We start from the raw sequence: 16,072 nt of genomic DNA, 5'->3' as shown, positions 1-16,072 counted from the left end.
GTGAGGGCGCGGGAAGGGGTGTCGGGGCCACTCTCGGAAGTAGGAGGCCTCGGGGGTGGTGGTGGGCCGGGGTGCCGAGCTCTGAGACCTGCAGCGTGTTCCCCGAGAGGTCTCCGCGTTTGCTGCGTTGTCGATCTAAAGGGAAGTTTGTTGTTTTGGGTTTTTTTTATCTGTGCTTTTTTTTTTTTTTTTCCATATTCCTACTCTAAATACTCCGTGGCATAAGAAAATGAAATGAAACTGGTTGTTGGCATAAGAGAAACTGATGTTCAAGATACATCCACAACAGAAACTAGTTGGAGGTGAGAGTAACAGAGAACTTACTCACCAAAGTCAACAGCGCTGATGATTTAATTAAGTGACTCTGTGTCTAGATCACACTGGTGGATAGCTGGTTTTGGTCCTGTTTCTCAAGGTCTCTGTTTAATAAACTGTGGATCGGGTGATTGTATCTAGCAGCAGAGAATAATTATGGTTCCCTTCCTGAAGTTACTTACAAGAGGGCTGTGGCAGGGATGGAGATCGACAGAAAAGGTGTGTCTGTGCATTCTAGGGATAAAGTGAGAATATACTGTATATACGTGACTTATGGCTTTATGGGATAGCTTTTATTATGGTTTGCTGGCAAGTTAATCTTTATCTTACTATTTTGATGGTTTGTTCATACAATATATGCTAACCACGTATAGGCAGTGCTCGTGATCCTTTCATATATTTAGTATTCTTTGTGGTGAATGTCACGCTGATGAAAGCAGTTGGCTCTCTAGTTCATGTACAGATTTCAAACTTTTACCTAAATGCTCAGCTCAAACAAATGTAAAACAAATGGCTCTTTCTTCCTATGCACTTCAGAAAGATGCAAAGAAAAAGAAGGTTGCTCTAGCTGACTTGGGATATCAGCAGAAATTTCGTTTTCTGTGCCGAGATCGTGTATGTGTCAATAAATGAGCTTTACATTTTGAAGTGTAGGGATTAGCTATTTGTGAAGAAAAACTTTTTTTGGGGGGAGAGCCCCTTGGGGGGTGGTGGTGGTGTTTGTTTTGTTTTCCTGTACTGCACATTAGCCGTTCTTTCCATCCTTCCAGCTCATTAATTGACAGTGCTGGAAAGGAGACAGTGTGCTTCAGATTGTTGTGGCATAATGAGATGGTTTAAAAACAGGTAAAAAGGTACACTGTACCTTTACTACTGGAGTCTACAATGCTCTTCATACTGTAAGCTGGGTGCACATGCTAGTTGTAACCCAGTTAAAAATTTTAAGGATTTCCTTTGATTTTCTTTTTGCAAGTTGAACTAAGTAGTTTTTCTTAATTGTTCTTGCCACAAGAATAATGCGCTACGTAGCTTACTGTGGCCATGGAAGAAAGTTGCATACCTTCAAGGATGGTTTTTGGTATGTTTAAGAGTTAAACCTGAAGCCTCCACTCTGTAGTCTAGCTGATCTGCTTAAAAGCCTAAAGTGTCATGGCTAACATTCAGTGTTGTGTATTGTACTTATTTATTGAAAAAAAATAAAAATCTCATGCTTAAGGCAATTTTATGAAAGCATTGGGCTTTTGGCTGATTTTGGTGTTTCTTTTCATCACAACTAGCCTCACCTTCCTTCCTGAGACCATGAGAACTGAAAATATAACTCTGTAACAAGTTTGTAGAGTTGTAGGTAACTGCGTCGCTCCAGGGTTTGAGCTTTCCAAGTTGTGTCTGATGTCACAGAACTTGTAACATAATTTCTAGAGGTGGTAGCAGCAGGTTGTGTGTTCCAGATGATAGCAAGAGCTTGCATTAAATCCATTTGTGTTTATTCTGGACAAATAGGAATTTTTCCTGGGTAAATTGCCTGGATAACGTCAACGTTCTTCTTACTGCTTTAACCAGGGGGCTGGAAATGGTCAGTCCCTGTAGCAGCAACAACTGGTGGTATCATATAGGAAAGAAGCAGGATGCTGGTTTTCTTTTAGAGATTGAAAAAAAAAAAAAAAGCATCAGAGCAGTTGGAGTTAAAGCTGCCATTCCCAAACATTCATGGAGAAAAGCACAGTGAGTAGGGTGAGATACATTTAATAAAGCAGCCTGGGGGAAAGAGAGGCGTCAAAGTAGTCGTTGGGTCTCATAGCCTGTATAACAGGCTAATGAGTCCAGTTTGTGGGTGGGCAGGTTTTGAAGGACTTCTCCAGACCTGTAGGTTACTGCCTGTGGCTTTCAAGCTCACCTAAGGATTTTTCTAACGAGAAAGTGAAGCCTTCTCTATGGTCAGGCAAGAAGACTGATCCAAAATTGCAGCTCTATATATGATAGGAAGGCACTGCCAAATTCAGCTTGCAGAAGTGCTAGAACAACTTATTGTGAATATAGCCTTCTGAGTTTGTAAACAATAGAATCTGAGGGGAAAAGGATTTTAAAATTCCTACTGCAACTAAAAAGCTCCTTTAGTGTAAGACAACAGGTCTCTTCAGTACCTTCTTCTTTGAGGTCCTTTCAAGTATAAGATAACCTGGGCCCTGCTAACAACTCTCCAATGAACCATATGCCACACTTTGTGCAATGTTCCCAGTGCCTGAAAGAGAGAAAATGCTTCAATGAAGAACAGCTGAGTCATTCTTAACATGGGGGGAGTCATTGGTGCCTAAGGAGGCCAGGTATTTTGAGGGAGAGGCTGGATTCCTGTTCTCTCCTTGGATGAGTCACAAGAGACCCAAGATATGCTGTGCATGGCAGCACAGAGTGGGGCATAAAACCACTATTACTTGTAGTGCAATGGTGTTGGTGCCTTACAGTTTTGGTATTATTTGGTGGGTATAGATTTACAGTTTTGTGGTTACCTTGATTCTGGTAAATCATCCATCCCCAGCTCTAAGAAAGGTACCTTTCCAGGAGAGTTTTCCTGCCTCTCCTTGTCAACTGTATCTGGTCACTCTAAGCAGCTCGCTCAGGGGGTACAGGTGGAATCAATGTGGGCAATACAGCTGTGCAGATTGTTTCAGTTCACCTCTGCTAATCCCAGTTGCTCCAGCTTCACTGTGCTTCACATCCACTACTAGTTGATTCCTCCAACACTTTGAAAACTAATACAAATCTTTCAAAATCAGGATCTAAGCCATGAAATAGGACAAGATTTGGGAACAAAGGTTGCATTTTTAGCTGTCATGCATCAAGTACTGTTCTTGCTGGAATGTAGCTTGCAGAACAGCTAGAGTGTCATGGTGCTTTCTTAAGGGACTTGGTTTTGTAGTGAGTACTGTGGGAAACTTAGAGATGCTCAAATTCTGGCTACACAGTGCTTCTTAGCATGAAGTCCATGCAGAGGTCTCTACAATTGCACTAGTAACATCCCTGGTGCTCAAACTACTTTGTCTATGCTAACTTATGCCTCATTGTGTTGATTTTTGCTTCTAGAGCATTGTGTCAGGGCTGCCTTTCAGGGCTCTATTAAAGCTGTCATCTCTGAATGCCCACCAGGTTGTCCTCTTTAGATCTCAGAAACCTGTGTACAAATTCTTTTCTGGTTGCTGATCAGGGCATTGCTCTTCAGTCTTGATCTCTTACTACTTGCAGTGCAACAATCCTCCACATTTCATCAGGATTATAAATTTATACATATGGCTTTGTAGGAGAAAAATCCTTTTCTAGTACAACTAAAACAGGTGAGTTTCTTTTCTGCATCCCATCAGAAGTCTATGCCGTGATAAGTCCTGCTTTTAACAAGTACCAGATGCTTTAGAGAGAGATGTAGGAAGTCCTAATTATGTAATGTCCTGCACATTGGAGCCTATTCAGAACTTTCTCTTATTAGTGATAGACTTATATGTGAAATTGTAAGAATTTTTCCTTTATTTAAAAACCAAAAAAACTTACCTGGAACAGATGTGGTTTGTTTATTAACAAATAGAGAGTCTTAATTTCTGTCTTGTTGTGCTTTTAGCCTTAGTGAGACTAGCAATAGAATCAGTGTTTTGTGGACGAACTGATTCTTACATGATCACACACACACAAAAAGGCTTACATTAAAAAAGAATACAAAAATCCTCTTGCTTTCTAGTGATGAAAAAACATTCTGTGGAACGTCTCTTCTAATTTTCCATGTCTCTCTTATGATCCCTCCCATTCATCTTGTCTATAAGCGAGGCAGTCTTTTTGATAATCTCTCCTCATATGGAATTCTTTCTAAATCTCTAATCACTTTCATCATTTGTTCTTGGATTCCCTTTATTTCTTAAAATCTTTAGTACGTTTGGAAGAAATAACATAAAGGGACCTAGAAGGATTAAAAAAGTAAAAAAAACCAAACACCAAAACCCCCAATAAAAAAAAAACAACCCACAAAGCACAAACAAAAAAAAAAACCCAAACAAAAAAAAAAAAACCACCCAAACCAAAAAACCACCCCACCCAGAGTTTTAGGAGAAAGGGAGATAAAATCTCCCAGAGTTCCTTTAAATGCAAAGATCGCTGTAGAAGAAATGCTTGTTCTGGGCTTTTGTGACTTGTAACCAAACCTCCAGGTATTTTGTGCTCGAAGAATTTATGCACACTTTTCCGACAGTTCCCTCATGTTTTGACATGAGATGAAGATAATTTCATGAGACAGAATATTATTAGGACCTCTAAGCATTGGTTTTAAATCCACGGTGTATCTAGAAATGTGTGAAACCTGTCAAAGAGTAGGCTGCATGACACAGGAGTATTGGGAATAAGAGAGGGAAACCACAACTGTAATGTGAACCCAAAAAGACAGATTAGCTGGTTAGAACTGAAGAAAAGCCTGGTTTGTTCATGTAAAACAGTAATCATGTTTTAATTATTTTATCGTTGTAGGACTGTTTGGAAAACTGTAACTTCTTAATTTTTTTTGCTAGTGCCAGAAAGGAATGTTAGGAAGTTTACAAAGCTGGTATCTTTTTTGGTATACTTTGAGTTTTGGAATTAAATACATCTAAAAGCTAAAGGTCAATGTTAGGTGTAATTTGTTGTTGTCAAACAGAAAGAAAAGGGAGAAATTGTTGCTGTACAGCTTAGTATAGTTGCTGTGCTCCCCTGATTGTGCAAGGTGAACCTCTTCGGTAGAGTTACAAGCCATAAAGCTTGTATTTTCACCCAATCCATCTTCTCCCTTTCAACCCAAGAAGGCATTTTTAAACAGTAACTAGAAGTGGGGATGCATGTTCTTTTCAAGGTTTAAGCTAATTTTTAGGTTTGGAAGTTTTATACTTAGACCTTCCATAGTTCTTGGTCTCCACCTGCAAAATTCATGTCTCTGAAGATTGTATAGTGTCTCCTTCCCTTTGCTGCATTTTTGATTCATCTTTATTGCAGTAGATGGTATTGCTCGCAGGACTGCGGCATCTATTACCACCTTTTCGAATGTTAGATATATTAAAAAATAATCGTCACTGGGGGAAAATCACCACCCTTCTGCTTTGCTTTCTTTTTGAAGAACACATAATTGTTCTTCTGTCAGGTTGCCAATGGTGATGTAGGGGGGATGTCAACAGCTCTAGATCCCTGGCTTGCTTATTGTCGTCATCTCCATAGGTAAGGCTTTAACTAGGTACCACCTGGCACAATTTCACATTGAGGCTGAGCCTTTAAGGGTTTGTCTGGACTTGATGTCTAACATTATCCAGGCTAAAAAGAGTGCGACTGCCCATTGTCCAGTTTTAGTTGTTTTGGCACCATTAGCAAATGTGCAGCTTTCATCTTCACCCCCACAGTGAGTGTGGTTTTGGGAAAGACCTGTGTGGGAGATGAGTTTCTATGTAGTGTTGGGGAATGGTGGAATATAATTCTTGTTTTTCATGTATCCAGATAGAATAACTTCACTAAAGGGCATTTGCACTATTGTTAATGAGGGTTGCAAATATCTTTACTATTGAAGTTTGCTGCCCTTCTCTTAGTCTGAAAGGAGGGCAGAGGATTAATATGCAAAGCCAAAAATAAACCTGCTGTTCTAAAGCCTTGACATATGGGACCTGGTATGCAACTGGGATGGCTTGTATCTGTGCAGCTAACCTTTTTCAGACACTCAGCAAGTAAGAACTCCTCTAATGCAGTTTCTTTATATTTTCGTACATAATCTAAGCTTTAATTTAGGGACAAGATTGAGAGTGGAGAGAGGTCTCTGCTGCCTGAGGTATAAAGAATATCTACAAATTGTGAGCTTTGGTGCTCTTTTTGTAGAAAGCTGAAATAAGTCTTTTCTTTTTTTTCCTCAGGAAAAAAAAAAAAAAACAAAACAGAAAAGCTAAATAATATTGAGAGCTGACCAACTTCATTATTGTTCTGTTTAGGTATTGCAACTGGATAAAATTCTAGAGTGCAGAAGTTATGGAAACCACTGCTACTAATATTTTCTTAGTTACCTCTCTGTTGGACACTGAGACTATGGTGTACTTTAATGGACCTTTAATAGAAAATATTTGGCATCAATTCTAAATACTTCTCTGTTAACCTTTACTAAAGGCTAAAAATGGCTAGAAATGTATAGAAACCTGTTTAGTTTCCTGGCAAAAGTTGAGATGAAAAGAGCAGCCAGTGTGTGTATATCTATGTCATGTGATTTTTGTTAAAGTTAATAGGACTACGACTTTCAAAAAGGCTACTCTCATTTACAAGATACTACACCTTTGGCTTCTCAAGCATTAAATAATATTTTTTTTTTCTATTAGCTTGTTAATCCTGTGTTTAAAACAAGGCTTTTCAGCTGAAGATGAAGCATTATGGTGGAAGTTGATGTTTTAAAGACAGGGAATGCTGCAATGCTCTGGAGTCAGCTTATGCACACAGGAGGTATTGATTTATAAGGTGAGACAAAGCATTGTGTAGAGTTGGTGGAAATGTAAGTCCTCCATTCTTAAAAAAACACTGATATTTCCTACCAGCACCAAAAAAGCAAGTAACACAGCGTACAGGAAATGTGACGAGTCAATACTTTGGGGTCTGTAAATTATTAGTTTTTAAATCTAAGTGGGCTTTCTGTGCTGCACCACAAGAATTGCTGTGAGAGGAAGAAAAGCCTTGTTAGGGTAAGGTGATGTAGCAAGTTTCTCTGGTTTTACAGCACTCACTCCTTTTATTCCAAGTTATTCCAGCACGTGTAATACAGAAATTACAATTAAACTAGTGCTCATTGTTCAAATGCAAAATGATATAAATATGCAGAAAATGTGCTGCTTTATACCAGCATGTCTGTACAGGTGAGTGATGCCCAAAGATCAAACTGACAGACCAATTAGAACTGGTTTTTAACACTTTTCTAATTCAGGGCAGTACAGCTTAGTAGCATACTGTACTGTAAGCATGCTAAGGACTTCTGAAGATTCACTATTTTGTCCTCATTTCCTAGGAGATAAATTTAAAACAAATGGATGGTGTCTGTCTGTTGAACTCCAGTGGTCACTGTGTTTTGGATTACAATAGACAAGAAGCTTTGGTTGAAGGATGCAGACAGCTGCAAGGAAAGGTGGAAGCTTTGGAACCATGTAGGATCAAACCCAGTGCTAGTCTCAAAGAGACATTTAGTGTTAGAAAAACTAAATGAACAGACCGTGTGGAGTAAGAGTTGCCTAGATCAGGTGTGAGGAACTCTTTCTTAAGGAGGGCCAAAGAAGACTTTTGGCTGTGCACTTATTCATAGCTTCTTCTCCAATCTGCAGCATTGCAGGTTGCCACCTTCACCATGCCAGCTTTCCCAAAGCTGCTCAGAGTTATCTTGTGTCAAGTCCATTAACAGTACCCTAGCACGGAGCTCCTTCACCCGCTCTGTGGTCATATTGTGCTTACAGATTCTGCACCCCTCCCAGTGCCAAGCTTCTTCACTCTGTGTCCCAGGGCTGAGGAGCAGGGGAAGCATGTCTGCCCAGAAATGAGTCACTCCCACTTTATCTCTCTCTCTTTTTTTTTTTTTTTTTTTTTTTTAAAGAACTATCTAAATGTTCTAGATGCTGTAAGTGAGACACAGAATTTCATCTGTGAATTTTGAATGTACTGGTCTGGAGCCTTTGAATCCACACTTTGATATTTCTGCTGTGTGTGGACACTGAATTATCAGTGTCAATAGTGTCATACCAGTGTCAATATATTACAATTATTTTAAAATAACAAATTTTTATTATCTTACGTAAGTCTAGAAGAAACATGAGTTCAAATCTGAAAATTATAGTAACAAGGAAAGGACAGGAGAAGTGCTTCTTGCTGTTGGGGGTGGGACACATTAAAGAAAGCAAAGGAAGAAAAGGTAATAAAATATAGTTAGTGTGAGAGTGACTAATACAGTAAAAATGTTAATGACGTCTTTTTGTTGAGGCATTTTGTTGAAGGAAAGCTTAGCTAAATGTCAACTTCTGGAACCCTTTCTTCTCATATCTACTTCAATTCTACTGTTTACAAATAACATTCTGATCCATTGGGTTCTGAAGAGGATGCATCCTGCATCACATGCCTTTGGATTCTCTTTGGTCTGGTAAAATAAACTTGACTGCACTTATTGAATTATGTGTCTGGCTTTTTTTTTTTTTTTTTTTTTACTTAAACCACTAAGAAGAATCTGTGATGTATTGAAGCAGGTGTGAAAAATTGGATTTGGCTGGAATCAGGCTAAAAATTTATGGCAGAGGTCAGGTGTAATTTTCATGTTTCTCTTCTTGACTCTACACAGATGACTTGAAAATAAAATGAAATGCGTCAATACTTGGTATTACTCCAGTTACTGAGGCATGTACATAATACGGGGGTGTGTGGGCCTTACTATGTTAGGAATCTTTGTTTTACTAGAAGTTTTGGCAGAAATAACACAATTTTGTGTCATGGTTGTCCCTGATACTCATTTTCAGATCAGCAAAGTATCTCTTCACACAGATTTCTGATTTCTTTCTTCCCCCTTCCCTCTTACATCTAGAAAAAGTGGGCATCTTTGTTCATTTCTCCTCCCTCCATATCTTAAGGAAGAAATCTGTTTACATCTTGTCACATGTAACCAGTCCTTTTTTGGAGCAAATTACACAATTTCAGTTTTGATGAACAAAAGAAGGATGACAGCCTGTTCCTAAGACAAGAGTTAAAGGGTTATCTTAGCCAGGTAGTAAATGGCAACAGACTGATTCGGTAGCTGCCAGGCTCCTGTTGGACTAAAATGTGTCCAGAAGGCTGACGGTGAGTTTGCCATACTCTTACATTGCTGACCTGCTCAGCTTTTTGCGAAGGTCTCTACAGTAGAACCCTTTCTTTGCACGTGAATTCATGCAATGGGGGGGCACTCAGGTTCTTCTGATATATAGCACCATCACTAACAGGTGCTGCTGGCCCTGATGAGGGCCTGTGATCTGTACAAGAATTATGCTCCTTCTGTCCAGTGCAAGTGGGTTGTATTTGGTAGACCTTTGTACCAGAGGCATGGGAATGCTGGGGGGTGAGAGAGAGTGAAAGCATTTCCTAACAAGACCTAAGGAAGGCTTAAGAAAAGAGTGAAGACAATGAGAAGATCTTTGACAATCAGTGAGAGTTTCTCCTCTGTTTGACAGCAAGTATATACAGAAATACCGAGGCTGTCTGTGTTTACCCTTGCATGTTCTGTTTCCCTAAACTATATGGATGTGGTCCGTAGTAATTTGTCTTGGGAAGCACCAAGGAGCATTAGTGTCTGTAAAAGCTAGATGCTTACTACTAGTGGTAAAGGAGGTCTGCCATTATCAGGTCATTCTATTGTGTCTTTCCAGTGTTAACTCCTATGGTATTCTCTCTCTAATGCACAGAGAGATCCTATTGAGCAAATCTTCTATTTCTGATATTTATGAAACTGTCTTCCTATGGATTTCTGCCTGAGGGGCATCATTGAGCCTTGCAATATAAATTAAATTTAGAAAAAAGATGCACCTGTCTTTTCTGTGTGGTTTTTATGCCTCCAAGGAACCTTTTTTTACCCTGTTTCCTTCTCTCTTTTTACTAAGGAACTGGAAAGTCTTGGATTACAGGTGAATGTTCAGGAGAATAAGACATGACCTGACAAAGCTCAGACTGAAAGTGATCAAGTGGAATCTCTAGTGACATTTATAAAACTTGGTGTCAAGATTTTGTTTGTGATTTGTTGATGCCAGAAGCTATGATGTTCTTTTAGGTTTGGGAAATTGGGCTTTGGTGCAGTAGCTTACAAATTGTTCTTTCACAAAGTGTTTTGACCTATATTGCCATTTTTCATGCATATTTTAGGTGGGATTTCTCATTTACTAGTGAAGATGTACATTATACTGTAGTGTATGTGCTAACAGCTCTTTAATTTTGAAGAAGTACTCTTGCAATGAAGATACACCCACTTGTGGTGTTTTGAAACAAATAGCCAAGCCCTTGTTTCAGTTATTCTTGTTTGGACTTGAGAGAGTCAACTAGAATAATCTTTGTGTGCTCTGTACCATTATGCAGTGTGGCAGTTAATGTCAGAGAAGGTTGAAGTTCAGTGATGTGTTTGAAGACTAGCTGTGTTTTGAAATGAAGTCTAGAGCAGTGGTGACGATGTTAGCCTAAGGCTACGGTGACATGGTTTTAGGCTACTGTGACAGCTCTCAGCCCTTGTGTAACAATGGAAGTCATTTAACCTCTCTGAAGAGAATATGACTTCTCCCAGTGTGCCCAGGGGAGGGGATAAACACTGTGAAGGACACATATTTCAGAATCATTAGCCATCTGTATGGACTTTAAAAAAAAAAGCCTCTGACTTATTTGTGGGGATCCAGAAATATGCAGCAGATACACATACCTGCTTTCCACAACAGACAGATTTTAAGACTCTCTGCCACAGGTGCTTCTTCCCCCCCAGAATTGTCTAAGTCTTGTGTAACTGTTTGAAATTGGGCATCTGCTCTGACAGTAGTTGTGTACACCCTCTGTAGCTGAAAGGAGTACAACTCTTGCAGGTGGTCTCTGTTGATTTGGTAGATTCTTAAACTAAATCACATACAGGTGAGCATCTGAAGCCGGGTGTGACTCGATCCCCACTAAATAGCTGTGTAGCAGTGGATATTGCAGGCACTGCAGAAAAGATGCAAATTTCACCATTTTTCGTGCATTTTAGGACTAGATGTATGTACTGAATATCTAGACATCTGTGCCAAATCAAGTTTACTCTTGAGTGGGACTTAGAGTTCCTTTTATTAGGCAGAAAAGCAAAAGGCTTTTGTGTCTCTCCCTCTTGCACTGTGCATTCTTAATATTACTGAATCTTCATTTCAATTATGCATAACTGCACAAAACCTTTTTTTTTTAAATCTGTCTTTTGCCAGCTTTGCCATTATGCCTAGAAACCATTGGTCTCTGGGTGATCAAAAATTTGGCAGTACAGGATGTTACCTTTCCTTTCCCCTCTTCTCTCTGTTTTGGCTCAATTATGATTATTACAGAGTGCTCCTGCTGTGAGTACTGTACAGAAATGCATTGTTTTTCTCTGTGTAGTTAATCCAGAATTAAATTGTGGATGGATTGCCTTTTTTTTTTTTTTTAAATAAATGAAGAAAGGTGAAAAAATACCAATATGTGACTTGGAAAGAAGGAGAGTAATCTGGAGTTTACCTTATCATTACTGCAAGAAAGTAAAAGATTGCTTCTGTAAATCTGTAGGGCTCTCTTTAATTCTGACAGCAGCACGTGCTTCTGATAATGTTAGGTTTGTCAATGTTTTGCACTTTGTTAGTGGTACATTGAATTGGAATTAGACTGATACTGACTTCCACGTGTTGTCTTGTGGAAGACTTGAGGCTGCAGGCAGATGAGATCACTACCAGGGCAGTCCCATCAGCTGTGTCCTGCTCTTGCATAAATCATCAGCAGCACTGGGTGATTTCAATGGTGCAGGATTAAACCTTCTGCAGATGCTATTTGTAGTAATTTCATTAATGAAAACAGGCATTTATGAACTTACAGCATGTCAGTAAGTAGTCAGAAAGAGACAAGCTTTTAGTGATAGGAGCTGGGGGCACACAGCTACGGTCTAAAGTATTTGTATTGTCTGTTATAGGTGTTGCTGATGGGGGGTGGGGTGGGAAATTCTTTCAGCAAGGTACGCATCACAAGGTTCAGAAATCCAGAACCTGATTTTTGAAAAGCCTAAGGCAGAAGTTTCTGTAGGAATTTTTAGAATGTGGAATTGGAAAGTGTGATTGAACTTGTTTCTTTGTGTATATACTACTTTGTGTTTGAAGTAAGCTATTATTTTCAGTACATTTTTCTATTGGTTTAAGGAGTTCATCTTGGCTTGCCTGCCCTAAAGCAAAAGATGTAATGATAGGATATATTAGACACTTGTTTATTCCTCATGTATATGTCAGACCTCAGTCTACCTTAACCTTTTTGGCAGGTTCTGCCAATTAAAATGAATCCTCCCTAAGAAGCAGCAATCTAGTTTTCTAAGACTAGGTGTAAAGTTGTATAGTGTTTCAGCATCACATCTTGTCAAGAAGTGCTGTGTGGTAAGTTTTCAATGTCACTCTCATGTTTACGTGAGACTACTTTATGCCCAGATGCTGGCAAGTATTAGTGCTGTCATGTTCATTTTGTAAAGTAGGTGTGGCTGAAAAAGCAGCCCGTATAGCACAGTAAGAGAGTACACAGGGGTAGAAGAGCAAAGAAGGCTGAAGTTTGGGGTGGAAAGACTGTCTTGGAGCACTGCTTTTCTATTTAAGCATGTATAGAATTTGTACTCAATGTCTCCAACAGGGGTCCAAACTTAGAGGGTGCCTGAGAAAATACGTAACTTAACTTGCATAAATCCTGGCCTTCCAGAGACAGATGATACTGTGTCCTAATTCTTTTGAAACTTTTAGTTGTTATGATGATCTTCTAATTTCCTCTATTCCAATCTTCAGAGTAAGAATGCATTAGTTCCCCTTGTAAGTGCTTCTTCAGCATGATCTGTCAGTGAATTCCCCAAACTGTAATGTTTTCTTTTCAGAATGTGCCTTGTAATCTTCAGTATGTCATTGCTTTTGCTATTCATAAATAGACATTTTGAAGAGAATAGGTGAAAGGAGGGAGCTGGGGGAAAGAGGAAATTTCTTCCCTTTATCTACAGGCTCAAATCAGTGCCTGAGGCAAGGAAATTTGTGTCTGATCATTCAGACTCATAGCTCCTCAAGTGTAACTGTGTAGTTGTGCCTGCCTGCTTCCAGCCAGCAGTACGTAGGGAGTTGCAGCACTGGTCCCTGTTCCTGCAGACACACAGCTTATCTTGCCACTTTCCCTCACTTTGTCTTTCTCTAGCAACGAGAAAACAAAGGCTGTTCAGCCTTATACCATTATTACAGATGCTGATTCAATTAACTTGTACTGAAGTTGTTAATATGGAAACTGAAATCTTAACTGAGGACTTGGGTTAGAATTTGCATATTTAAAGTGGAGAAAGTAATTTTATGTGCAAAACAGAACCCTCATACTGGTTTTGGTTTGTTTTTTTTAATAATATTTATATCTGATTGTAGGAAAATAAAGGACTACAATTAATATGTAGACTATCTATTAAGATAGCTTTAAAATGCCACATAGAGTTAAAGTCATACTACTAATATCCCTTGCACATTGAAATAGAGTCTTTAATTTCTATTTTTAAGAAGAAATTTTTGTCTCTGGTTACATCCAGTGTAGCTTGCTAATTTTAGGGGTGTGAAGTCTTCATGGTTTAGTGAGACAAAGTTTTAATAGCTGTGTCTGAATACTTGTTTAAAATTTATCACTGTATGTTTCTATGTAGGGCCAACTATGTTGCTTATGATGTTGCTGTTTTGGTAACCAACAGGCTGATGGACTGATAAATACATACTTTTATTAATGTAGGGTTAGTGAATTGGAAATGGGAAGAAATTATCATTCCAAGATGATTTTGAACAGTCTAATTTCTTAATGTACTGAATCATTGTGTCAGTGTGTTTTAATACTACAGAGTTGGCATGGAAGCGTTCTATTTGAGCTGACACTTTAAAATTTATATACAAAAGTGAACTTGCCGTATATTTTACTAGTGAACACATGAAGCAATATCTTTATTTCCTGTAGTAATTATTCTTTGCTAAATTTGGGGGAGCTTTTATTTTAGAAGGGTAGTGGCTGGTAGCATCCAGTGCTGTGATTAACATACTGGGAAGATTCAAATCTGAGTGCTCTGAGACTTTAGTGATAAAGTTGCGTCGTTCTCTGAAATGTCTTTTCCTCCTGGGGCAGACAGGTCTATCTGTTGTCATTATCTTCGCAATAGCAATAAGATTTAGGAGACAGTCATGTTAACAAAGGTACAAAGTGTCCTCAATTCAACAGCTCATTTCCAAACACGAAAAACCCTCGGCATTATCACAGCAGATGTGCTTGCTTATTTGAATGTTGAATGCTCAGAAGGATTCCTTAGGCTAACACTATGCTTAACTTTCTTCTGCCTGAGCAGGCTTTGCATTGTTTATTCAGCCCTTTGTCATTTTAAAAAGGGAGAATGACTGAAGATGATGTTCATGCATTATTTGAAATTGTAAGTATATGTTATATATTCTGCATCACTTCTGTATACGTTTTTTCCAGAAGTGAACAAATTGACAATGTGAAAATATTTCAGTGTTCTGATATTTGAACTTCTCAGAAGACACACTTGTATTTTTAACCTCCTTATCCTGAATTATATCAAGTCATCCCCCTGTTCCCACCAAAGTAATGGACTCTCTCTACTGTATAAAGCTCTTTTCTGGCAAGGTGTGTTCTTCATGCAACATGGCTCACCGAAAATAAGTTGTTTTTTTTTTTTTCTAAGTGGACTCAGAACTCGATGTTCTTGATATTCTAGATATTATTCTTGCAGGTGGCAAATGAAGCTTCCTAGTCGCTATGCATTAATTTAAAACGGCCAGTTTGCACCAAATATGTATTTTGAGTAGTAACAATTTTAGACTTGGGGTTGTCTGTGTTTTGTGGGAGGGAAGAAAAGAGGACAAGGATGTAATTTTATTGCCATAATACATGCCATTGTGTGTTTTCTTTTATTTTATACATACATACACACATACGTGTATATGCATGTATAAAATATTTAAAATATTTATACCCTTTCTATATTTTATGTATTTAACCTTTCTTTTCCTTTTAGAAAAATGAGCACAAACAGAATGATGAATACTGTATTTATCTTAGAAACTCTGTCTGATCTTTGCCTCCAGTGTTTTGCTGTGGGAGGGAAGATTGTAAAATTACACCGTGTGAAATGCATAGAATGTGATTTTTTTTTATTTTTTTTTTAAGCTATATTTCATACCAGTCCCTGCAGTTTTCCATCTCTGGGAAAACTTGTATAGAAATTGTAGTTTATCAACTTTGTTATGAAAAGACAAAGTTGAGAGAATAGAGGCAAGGACTATGAAGATTAGGAAGTCACTGTTAAGCATCGTTCATCTGCAAGCTACCACAAGAAAAGAGAATTTTATTGCTGTTGGCTCAGGACATACCCTCTTTGGGGATTTAATGGCCAGTATTAATTACAATAGCAACATGTATTAATTATTTTTATTTTAAACATTAGTATTTCAGTTGCTACTACTCTTGCATGTGACACTATGACTTTAGCCACATGTCTCATAAATTGAATTGTCTATGATGCTTGTGGTGCTGATAGTACTTAGATAAGGTAACAAAGCACCAGTGCTATCGTATCAGCATATATTTTTCTTAACGCTACAAAAAAACCAGAGATCCTCTAAATACCCTAAAGATTCCTCATGTTACAGCTCTGAATACTGTCCAGAGCTTTTATGAAACTGATGGATCGTTTTTCAGATTCTTCGGGGATTTTTTTTCCCAGTCTGAAGTATGGAGATTTCCCATCACCTCCTAGACTAACCTTTCTCTTCTCTTCCCTCTGTGTCCATTTCACTTTGGACTAATATATTCTTAGCCCTTTTGTCTCATTAGCTTTCATCTCCCTTTGGTACCTTTAAATTGTTTGTTAAGAGATTCAGATACTTACTTCCGAAGTATTTACTTTTTTAGTCCTTTAGAACTAGAAATGGTATGTTCCACTATGTAAATAAAAAGAGAATAGGTAAATTTCCCAGTGAAGATTAGCCTG

General features: G+C 38.4%; 1 protein-coding gene across 6 annotated transcripts in view; it reads left to right on the top strand.

Annotated features, from left to right (window-relative positions):
- TMCC3 (transmembrane and coiled-coil domain family 3) overlaps positions 1 to 16,072 on the top strand; it is a 145,271-nt gene that overhangs the window by 94,588 nt on the left and 34,611 nt on the right. Inside the window, exon 2 of one of the 6 annotated variants that reach the window (XM_074575185.1) lies at positions 227 to 302. The exons of the other annotated variants lie outside the window; for them this stretch is intronic. The gene's annotated coding sequence lies outside the window, so the exon portion shown is untranslated. The remainder of the gene's footprint in view (positions 1 to 226; positions 303 to 16,072) is intronic. 6 annotated transcript variants of the gene reach the window in all.

The sequence above is a fragment of the Larus michahellis genome, chromosome 1, assembly GCF_964199755.1.
Source record: "Larus michahellis chromosome 1, bLarMic1.1, whole genome shotgun sequence".
NCBI classification, from domain to species: domain Eukaryota; kingdom Metazoa; phylum Chordata; class Aves; order Charadriiformes; family Laridae; genus Larus; species Larus michahellis.
Note: the sequence above shows the minus strand (reverse complement) of the source record. Positions and strands in the feature narration are given on the sequence as shown.